At 45.4% G+C, this 11526-nt stretch overlaps 1 pseudogene; it reads left to right on the top strand.

Moving 5' to 3' along the window:
- Nucleotides 1-9451: 9451 nt before the first annotated feature.
- Nucleotides 9452-9570, top strand: LOC124723266 (annotated as a pseudogene).
- Nucleotides 9571-11526: the final 1956 nt, after the last annotated feature.

Below are 11526 nucleotides of genomic sequence, written 5' to 3'. Positions count from 1 at the left end.
AGCGTAGTGAGTGACATTCTCTTTAATATTTATTACCAGTTTAATTTCTGGTTACGGTGAAGGCGGAAAATAAATATTACAACTGTTCTCCGTCTATTGTTTCATCTTCTTCTGTGTTACTAAACTTGATTGTGGACGTGTTCGATTATATCCTTCATAAACAAATTCATTTCCCACGTTGGCTGCTATATAATCACCGTCATTTATATTACACGATCAGCTGATTTCGGCTGTTTGCCGTTTTCAAATGCTGCTCCTATCGTCGTAATATTACACTGTCATCCGGTGTGGGTGTATACAGATGTGCGGTCGTCATTTAGATGTTTAACCTCTGTCCTAAATAACCACAATGGCGAAAAACTAAGTATCCCCGTCAACTATTTGAAGCAACATTACTGCTGTATGCTACTTAGGGTTTAGGTGTTCCGATGGGTTGAGATCGAGATTATGGGCAGGCCAGTCCATTTCAGGAATATTATTGTCCAAAAACCATGGCCTACCATATGCTGCTCTTGACAGTGTGCGTTGTCACGCTAATACGAACAATAGTTGTCCCCGAAATATTCTTCTACTGCACGCAGGACACAGTGCTGTAAAATGTGTTCATTCCCTTCCGCTCTAACTTTTTATTTATATCTTGGAAAGTCTATAATCTCATCATGAATACGGCACTCACTTCCTAAGGGCGAATACTAATTTTTTACGTTTCATTCTTAACCAACACACGAAACGCAATGGCTTACAGATTTGGCTTGGCTATTTAGTTTCGCAGCTTACCGGTAGATGGCAGGGGCATGCGAATGAAGCTGTGTGGCGGCGGGCAGTCGTCGAGACGAATATTGCACCTACAATTTTCCGTGCAAGATGCCCGTAATTTTTAAAATCACTACCGAACTGTAATATTTAACAGAATAAATCTCTGAAATTTCACCCTTTTTGAAATTAAACTACGAAATATCACTGAAATTCTTAAATGTTTGTCGACTCGACAACCGAAACTCGAGAAAAAAATTGAAAAAAAAAATAACGAGTAAGGGTATTATTTCGGCAATTCAGTGTGATTGATTTCCAGTTTCTATACTGAAAAATTATTTGCCTAAACAAAAACGCCTTGGCCAAGTTCACTCACAATACGTCAGAAAATTACTAGTACTTCTGAAAAACTGTAGTGCAATAATCTGACAGTAAATAATTAAATATAACTGAAAACGAAAGCATATGCAGATTAATTAACAAATTTCTGTAAAATAATTATAATCTTTCTAGTGTGAAATACCTTAAATCATGGATCTTATATGTAAGAGCTTTGCACCAACTGCTCGAAAGTGACTTGTCCCTAATTCTGCGTAAATCCAATTTAATTTATTTTATGAGCATAACATGGAGTCATAGGGGCAAGGATGTATATGGCATAATTTACTAGGTACTAAAAATCATCCAAAAAGTAAGTTATAATGCGCCTAGTATATCTACAGATATGACTTATTCCTGTATCAAAATCAGAAGTGTCACTAATGTATCCAATGTATAACGCTTCCGTTTTAAATACTCGAAAATGGCCTAAGGCCGAAATTATACAATCGAACATGAAATAAAGATAATGGCAGCTGAAGGCATCACTAACTCAGTCAAAAAATTCATCGAAGTTGGACACCTTACCGCACTGAAAATTATAGAATATTTCTTTGATGAATGGTCTGTTGTTTCGAACCTCATTATAGAGTTACATACAAAAAAAACTTTTTTTCATAAATTTTGGCGTTTACATTGGAAAGAAAATAGTAACACAGAATATTATTACAATGTTCCATGGCATCTACTACGAAAGATTTCAAAATTTGATTCCTGTCAAATGAGTGCGTGTCTTTCTCGTAAAATATCGAAAGGAAGCATATAGCCATAACAATGTAGTCGGATACTGTATGTGCAAATTTTAATCTCCTTTTTCATACAGAGAAGTCTACGTGTCATAGAAGTATGCAACCTCTAACAAAACACAAGCGCAAAAAACACCCCTTTCATGACGAATATGTTCGACCCCTATTCAGACGCCTTGCTTGATAAATCAGACCTTTGATATATTTCAGAGGAATTATTTTCTTTTTTGAATGACTTCCGTGTAATTTGTAAGACTGTCTGTGAGCTAGCAGCCGAGTTTAAAGAAAGCGTCGGCAGATGTCTCTGCATACATCGACTACGCTGTGGCGACCTCTATCACCATTTACATCGAACCATGAGTTTCTCCCGTTCTTGCCCGAAGGAGTTTTGTTACTGTTGACAGCAGAAAATAGATTACATTAATGATTCATTTAAAATTATTTTGCTGCTAAACACAGGTGTGTGTAAAGAGTAATTGGCTTATGCCACATGACAAAATTTCTCGCGTTAGTTGATGTTGACTGTTGGTCTATTTTATGAACTGAATGGCTGTAACTAATTTGTATGAATGCATGATAGTGTTCTTATGGAAATGTCCGAAAGAACACACACCACGCATTCATATTACTGATTCGCCTAGATAGGCAATGGATCTACCTTTTTCAGCTCTGACGCACAAGTGCATCCGACCTGCGCCAATTTCTGAGTAGCGAGCATGGAGGAAATGGACAGGGACTGCGGATAGGCGGCGCTGTAGGAATGTAGGGACGGCCAAGAGGCGTGGCGAGATAGTCCGAGCAGTTGCGATAGCAATGTATCGCGGACGGCGCAGTGGTTAACGCACCTGCCTAGTAAGCATGAAATCCCGGTCCGTTACGCTCTTTCGCTCGTCGCCGCTGATTCCGCTTAATGTCCCGATGCAGCTGTCATCAGTAATCCCTTCCCTTCACTTACCTTTCTCCCCCCCCCCCCTCCCTTCTTCCACCTTCAATTTACATGGGATGTGATTCCTGAAAGTCTTTTCGGGTTTGCTGCCGGATCCTAAAATCAACTTGACTCGATATTTCGGCGATCCAACTGTTCGCCATCTTCAGGAAATGCTGCTTCTGCTGATGAGTCCCGCTGAGAACTGACGCAAGATTGCCTGCCTGCCTGCCTGCCTGCCTGTCTGCTTTCATCTAATACTTTCCCCTCTTTGGGGAAGTGTGAGGGGGAGTTTATAGCCTTTCGGCTTTTACTCCCCTGTGTACTTGTGTGTGTGATTATTTCTGTACTTTTTTGGTGTCTGTGAACTGTGATGATTGTTCTGTGCGGGTCTGGTACTTGCCTGAGGTTTGGCGAGCTAATTGTAGTAATTTGGGTAGGAGCAGGATTTGGGAATGGATATTGGGATTTTTCTCTTCGACTTAGTCGTCGAAGATCGTCATGGGGCGATTGTGTTTATCGCGGGACATGTCATACCGACCTAGGGAGTGGATGAGGGCGTTTCCCGACCTGGAAGTACCTTCATAGAAGGCCCTTGCCAGGTCTTGAAATCGCTCTCTCAGGAGTGGGATTTCCGCAGCGGCATGCAAATCGTCGATGGGGAATCCAAGGGGTAAACGCAGTGCCCTCCTGAGGGCGAGGTTCTGCAGCCTCTGGAGTTTGTCCAGGTGCTTCTTCGCCGCGTATCCCCAGACAGGACACGCGTATTCCATGGCTGGCCGGATCAGGGCCTGGTATACGTTCACTCCTACTGAGCAGGAAAGGGAGCTGGATGAGTTGAGGATTGGGTACAGGATGGACATTCTGGCGCAGACCTTCCTATGGACCTCGTCTATGTGGGGTTTCCACGTAAGACGAGAGTCCAAGGTTACGCCAAGATACTTGGTGGTTCTGCGCCAGGGGAGTTGGGTTCCGTTTAGGTGAAGGTGGAGGGGGGCGGCGTTGAGGAGGTTCGCGCCTTCCGAGCCTACGGGTGATCAGCATCGCCTGCGTCTTTTCAGAATTGATGGTGATTCGCCAGCGACGGGCCCAAGTTTCTGTGTCATCTAAAACCCTTTGTAGCCTACGGATGACCAGGTCCTTGTTCGCGTTTCTTGTGTAGAAGGCTGTATCGTCAGCGTACTGAGCGGTGTGCATCAGGGGGGCCGTTGGTGTGTCCGCAGTGTACAGACTGTACAAAACGGGCCCCAGGACCGATCCCTGTGGCACCCCAGCACGAATACGCCTCTTGGTGGAGGTGGCTGTTTCTACTTTGACAGAGAAAGTTCTGTTCGAGAGATAGCTTTTGATCTGCTTAACTATACTCCCGGGAAACCCTTGAGTGTACAACTTGTAGAGTAGCCCTCTATGCCATACTGAGTCAAAGGCTTTGGCTACGTCTAGTAGCACTATCCCGCAGTAGCCTCTGTGGCTGAAGCCCTCTGTGGCTGCTTCAACCACTCTCATGATCTGTTGTGGGGCAGAGTGGTTCTGCCGGAATCCGAATTGGAAATCCGGCAGAATTTGCTCTCTGGTGATATGTTCTTGTATGGGTCTTAGCAGGAGGCGCTCATAGAGCTTGCTGAGAGTTGGCAAGAGGCTAATCGGCCTGTAGTGCTGCGGGAATAGAGGGTCTTTCCCTGGTTTGTGTATTGCGACCACTTCCGCGTGTTTCCAGCAAGCTGGGAACTCGCGGGTACGAGTAATCTCGTTGAAGACGTTCGCGAGGTGTTCGATCGCCGTGGGTGGGAGGTTTTTGACCAACTGGTTGGTGACATTGTCATGTCCTGGCGTCTTTTTGGAGGGGAGGGACCTAATTACTTTTGCCACGTCTTCAGGGGCAAAAACTGTGGGTTCGTCTTCTGGGTCCTCCTCAGCATTGAGGAAGACAGCCAGTTGACGACGGACCACTCTTTCATGCTCATCATCCTGGGGTTCAGCCGCTTGGAACTGCTTCTCGAAAGTGTCGGCGAGGGCGTTGGCCTTTTCAGCATGGCTGTAGGCCATACCCCGCTCGCCGTGCAGTGGCGGCATCCTAGCGCGTCTTCTTGTGAATTGTTTGGTTGCTTGCCAAAGTGTGTGATCGTCTACTTTGAGGGCTGTGAGGCGGTTTTGCCATTGCTGGTTTCTGTGCTCATTGAGCGCTGCCTTCAATTCTCTCTGTAGACGATTGAGCAGCCTCCTTGTGGCCTGGTTTCTGGTTATCTTCCACTCTTTTGCCACTCTGTTCTTATGTCGAATTTGAGCTAGCAAGTGTTCCGGGAGCTGTATTTACGGCGGCGGGCCATCCCTTTGTGGAGGGGTGGCTTCTTCCGCTGCCTGCAAGAGACGCAACATTGCAATTCGACGTCCTATATAGGCCACCGTTCAGTACACGGCGCATGCGCCGCCCATCACGGTTTCTGACTTCCAAAACAGGGAGGTGGCGCCGCCCTTAGTGAAACACTGCTGGCAACGATATATCGCAATCAAGGCCGCACCGAAGAACGTTCAGTTTTGATGCGAGATAATACAGGATTCCACGTTTTGCTAAGAGGAAACCCATTGTCCCTGTTGATTAAATTATCAGCCAACCTAATTTCGATCGCCTCTTTATACACACTATTCCAAATACCGGAAATGTTGGCAATTACAACAGTTTCCTCAAATTTCATTTTTATCGAGTCAAGTTGATTTTAGGATCCGGCAGCAAACCCGAAAAGACTTTCAAGACTTATTACGCCGGGAAAGCCTACGTAGTCACGATGTGATTCCTGTTATCTAACAGGATTATAGCCACATCCAGATCGCAGTCCACCGTACTGTCCCCCAAAATCCACAACATATCTCCACCATCACTTCCTTGCTACAAACAACCTCGATTGAAACTAGTGCTACTCAAATACCTACCGTATCATCTCCCCCAGACGACTTACTCTCCCTCGTCGAACTTTTGGATTACATACGAGCATCTCGCCCGCTGTATCACAGTATTCTCACATGGCCTCCGGCAATTACAAATACGCACAGCGTGCAAAAAAACACTGCAACTGACGACTAGACATGCATTAAACTCAACTCAACGCTATTCGTGAAGTCAGATTGGAAAGCTTTCCACTGACTCACAGTCCACAATCCTTCTCCTCACAACCAACTCCCCTGCATACAATCAGTCTCTCCCTCCAACTCAAGTAAATAAAACTTTCTTGGACTAACACTCAATCAAAAGCTAACGTGGAACACCCACGTACCTATCATCCAAAAGAAAGCCCAAAGTATACTGAAGCTACTAAAACTACTAATCACTCAAATGACGAAATGTCTCAGCTATCTACGAAACTCTTATCCTTTCCGTCCTCAAACATTCGCCTGCCAGTCCTCGAGAACTATACACTCCACATTGCTTTCCGTATACACCATCCGATCAAAAGTACCCGGACACCTATTAGTGAACATTAAGATGTGGTGTGCCCGCCCTTTACGAGAGTTTAAATTATGCTGGGGACGTTTTCAATGTGGTGTCTTAATATCATTGATGGAGCCGAAATCGGGAAGTTAGTGACGTTGGGCGCTATAGTCTGGAGCAAATTTGGCTTTCTAATTCATTCCACTCGCTTCAGGCCGAGACATATGGCAGGCCAGTCCACTTCGGGAATGTTACTGTCCACAAATCATTGCCTCGAACGTACTGCTATATGAAAGCAGTCATAGAGACGCAGTTACCGTCTCAGAACTGTTCCTTTACGCTGTACACAACGCTGTAAACTGTTTTCATATCCTTTTACATTTAGCGTTTTCTTAAGCACAGTAAACGGACCGCACCTTAACCAAGTACTCCCAACCCGTAACACCATCTCCTCTGTAGTTCACTGTTGTCACTATACATGATAACAGGTAATGTTCTCCAAGCATCTGCCAAACCAAAATCCTTGCATCTGATTTCCAAATGTTGTACAGTGATTTATCACTCGAAGTCACTCGTTGCCAGTCATCAAATGTTTAGAGGTGGCGCTCTTTACACCACATCAAGCGTCGCTTAGCACTGAATACATAAATGTGTGGCTTATGAGGAGCTGCTCGACCACTGTACCCAATCTTTATAACTCCCTACGCACAGTCATTCTGCAGCTGCACTCGCGAGTGACTCCTTCCGCTGATTTCTAGCGATTTATTTATTTACTTTTACAAAACCTTTCGCAGTGATCAGTAGTTTCTGTCTGTCGTTACATGAAATCAATCTGCGTAGTTCTGGTTTAACTGTGACAGTTCCTTCGTGTCACCACTTCACATTCACATCACCAACAGTGGACCTGGGCAGTCTTAGCAGTGTACAAATGTCCAACATGGATTTGGTACCCAGGTGACTAAACTCTCCTGATCGCACTGTTACTGCTTCTCTACTACAACGCAATACTCCTCGCCTCTTTTTAAACTAGCGAACTCACCTCTCGTGACACATAGTCAGTTCCGCATAACGTAGGGGCATGTGGATATTTTCGATCAGATAGTATATGAAAAACACTAAGTAGAAGAAAGTACAGGACATACACTGAGGAGCCAAAGAAACTGATATAGGCATGTATTCAAATACAGAGATATGTGAACAGGCAGAATACGGCGCTGCGATATAAAGCAAGTGTCTGGCGCAGTTGTTAGACCAGTCATAGCTGCTGGAATGGCAGTGCGTTTGAACGTGATGTTATAGTCGGCGCACAAGCGATGGGACACAGCATCTCCGATGTAGCGGTGAAGTGGAGATTTTCCCGTACGACCATTTCACGAGTGTACCAAGCCGTCAAATCACCGGCATCGCTGCTGCCGGAAAAGATCCTGCAAGGACGAGACCAAAGACGACTGAAGAGAATCGTTCAACGTCATAGAAGTGAAACCCCGGCAAATTGTTGCAGAATTCAGTGCTGGGCCATCAACAAGTGTCTGCGTGCGAACCATTCATCGAAACATCATGCACATGGGCTTTCGGAGCCGAAGGCCCACTCGTGTACCCTTGCTGACTGCACAACACTAAGCTTTACGCCTCAGTTGGGCCCGTCAACACCAACATTGCACTGTTAATGATTGGAAACATGTTGCCTGGTCGGACGAGTCTCATTTCAAATTGTATCGAGTGGATGGACCTGTATGGCTATGGAGACAACCTCATGAATCCATGGATCCTGCATGTCAGCAGGGGACTGTTCAAGATAGTGGAGGCTCTGTGATCGTGTGGGGCGTGTGCTGTTGGAGTGATACGGGATCCCTGATACGTGTAGATACGACTCTGACAGGTGACACCTACGTAAGCATTCTGCCTGATCACCTGCGTCTATTCATGTCCATTGTGCATTCCGATGGACATGGACAATTTCAGCAGAACAATGCTTCACCTCACGCCCAAAATTGCTACAGAGTGGCTCCAGGAACACTTTCCTGAGTTTAAACACTTTCACTGGCTGCCAAACTCCTCAAACATGAATATTATTGAGCATATCTGGAATGCCTTGCAACGTGCTGTTCAGAAGAGATCTCCATCCCCTCGTACTCTTACCGATTTATGGACAGCCCTGCAGGATTCAAGGTGTCAGTTCCCTCCAGCACTACTTCAGATATTAGTCGAGTCCATGCCAATTCGTGTTGCGGGGGGCCCTACACGCCGTTTCCAACCGTACGCCTCAACAGCCATCTGTCCGATGTTGCAATAAAATGTGATTCATCTGAAAAGGCCACCTGTCGCCATTCATTTGACGTCAAGTTGCGGTACTGGCATCCAAAAGAAGGAGGTAACTGATAATATGTCACAGTTATACATTTCACTATATGTAAGTTTTCCTATTACACACTGGACCTGACATTGCTCACTTGTACAAATTATTCAGTTATTCTTATCTGCATGATAAACTGAGGAAGAATTGCTCCAGATATTTACATATTTGACAGAGATCTGGAGTGATTGTACTTAAAATGATTAGTAGCAGTGACGAAAGGAGTTTGGATTACCAAAGGAAGCGTTTTAGTTCTAGGCGAGCTGTTGGACTCCACTTTTTTTTTTTGTTTGTAACCAAACTACACGTAGGAAAGCATCTTCTCGATTTTGGGTGTGTTATAGCCGATAGATCCCTTTATTAATGAATTAGGAAAATTCTGTATCGTTCATGGTATGGTTGAAATAAAATTGCATGATAGCTCCATATTCAAATCTCTGCTGAACATAAAGTGTTAGCAGCAGCCAAACATAAAATGGTGGAATAGTGAAACTTTCGGTCACACTCATGTGGTGTTATTAAACCAAATGTCAAGTAATTATATCGAAGAGAAAATGATCTGAGAGATTAGGCTCTACAATGAGTATCCTCACATCGCGCAAATATTATACGTGTTGGTTTGGCAACTTCTTTTTTTTCTCTCTCAGTAGAGCACATAACTGGAGTAATGACACATAGTCGAGTGAGGGGCCTGTCATCCAAATACCATGCGAGCTGCTAGTGGGGTGTAAGGGGGAGTCAAATTGGGAATATCTGCGAGGCGACTTTGAATTCCCGAAAACCTAGGACAGTACTGCGAGATGAGAACTCTGTTTAATACAATTCTGAGTCAATATGCCCTAGACAAGTATATGAAAGCCTAGTGTAAGTATGCCAACGGCCTTTCCGCTGTGGTAACACCGGTTCCCATCAAATCACCGAAGTTAAGCGCTGTAGGGCTTGGCTCGCACGTCGCTGGGTGACCGTCCAAGTCTGCCGAGCGCTGTTGGCAAGTGGGGTGCACTCAGCCCTTGTGAGGCCAATTGAGGAGCTACTTCAGTGAGCAGTAGCGGCTCTGGTCGCGAAACTGACAACGGCTGGGACAGCCTCATGCTCATCCGCCTAGCGGTGACCGGTTGGCCGGTGACCGGTTGGAACCGTTGGGCCTTTCGAGCCCTGTTTCGACGAAGATAGTTAGGTATAGGTGTATGTTCTCAGGTGTAGCGCTAGATAAGTCGATGAAATGCTCGACAATGTGATCGACAGCACATGATTTTAGCTCCAGTTCGTGACGTGTTATATGCTGTCTAGGACCCTACCACTGCCAGAAAGAAACTGGTAGAGGCAAGCGTATTCAGATGCAGAGATATGTAAACAGGTAGAATATGGCGCTGCGATCGGCAACACCTACATAAGACGACAAGTGTCTGGCGCAGTTGTTAGAATGCTTACTGCTGCTACAGTGGCAGGTTATCAAGATTTAAGTGAATTTGAATGTGGTGTTATAGTCAGCGCACGAGCGATGAGACACAGCTTCTCCGAGGTAGCAATGAAGTGGAGATTTTCCCGTACGGCCATTTCACGAGTGTAAAACATCAAATCTCCAACTTCACTGCGGCCGGATAAAGATCCTGCAATAACGAGACAAGCAATGACTGAAGAGAATCGTTCAGCCTGACTGAAATGCAACCCTCCCGCAAATTGCTGCAGATTTCAATGCTGGGCTATCAACAAGTGTCAGCGTGCGAACCATTCAATGCAATCATCGATATGGGCCTTCGGAGCCGAAGGCCCACTCATGTGCCCTTGATGACTGCACGACACAAAGCTTTACGCCTCGCCTGGGCCCGACGACACGGACATTGGACTGTTGACGACTGGAAACATGTCGCCTGATCGGACGAGCCTCGTTTTAAATTGTATCGAACAGATGGACGTGTATGAGTATGGAGACAGCTTCATGAATCCATGGACTCTGCATGTCAACAGGGGACTGTCCAAGTTGGTGGAGGCTCTGTAATGGTGTGGGGCGTGCGCAATTGGAGTGATATGGGACCCCTGATACGTCTAGGTACAACTCTGATAGATGACACGTACGTAAGCATCCTGTCTGATCACTGCATCCATTCATGTCCATTGTGCATTCCAATGGACATGGACAATTTCAGCAGGACAATGTGACGCACCACACATCCAGAATTGCTACAGAGTGGCTCGACTCCAGGAACACTCCTCTGAATTTAAACACTTCCAATGGCCACCAAACTCCTCAGACATGAACATTATTGTGTGTACCTGTGATGCCTTGCAACGTGCTGTTCAGAAGAGATCTCCACCCCCTCATACTCTTACGGATATGGACAGCTCTGCAGGATCATGGTGTCAGTTCCCTCCAGCACTACTTCAGACATTAATCGAGTCCATTCCACGTCGTGTTGCGGCACTTCTGGGTGCTCGCAGGAGCCGTATGCGATATAAGGTAGGTGTAGCACTTTCTTTGGCTCTTCATTGTACATGATTACATGATTGTTTCTGAATTCCGAATTGGAATGTAACCACGTTACATAGCGGTACAAGTCGCCATCTTATTTTCCTACGATCCCTTTCCACCATATCTCGTATAATCTCTAAAAATAACTGAGAATGCCTTGCTTATTGAAACTAATCTTGATGCATTACGTCCACCGTCTGCCACTCTTCAATATCACATTAAAAATATTAGAGTTCTTTGGCAGCAACAGAATGCAATGATCTGTCAACATTGTACTGCATTTCGCATTCGCGGCGTCCACGCTTTTTTCTGATCTGTCGTCTGATGGCATTTCAGAAGCTCGCAGTAAACACCTATCCGCTAACTTCTTTTGGTGCGAAGTAAAGCATAACGAACGTAAGCGAACTAACGTCAGCGAATGAAAATCCTCTCTGGTGTAATACTCGGCGATTGTAATCTTTCGCGTTCGGTTCGCAT

This window comes from Schistocerca piceifrons, chromosome 1, assembly GCF_021461385.2.
Source record: "Schistocerca piceifrons isolate TAMUIC-IGC-003096 chromosome 1, iqSchPice1.1, whole genome shotgun sequence".
In the NCBI taxonomy this organism is placed as follows: Eukaryota; Metazoa; Arthropoda; class Insecta; order Orthoptera; family Acrididae; genus Schistocerca; species Schistocerca piceifrons.
This window is presented reverse-complemented; position numbering and strand designations above follow the sequence as displayed.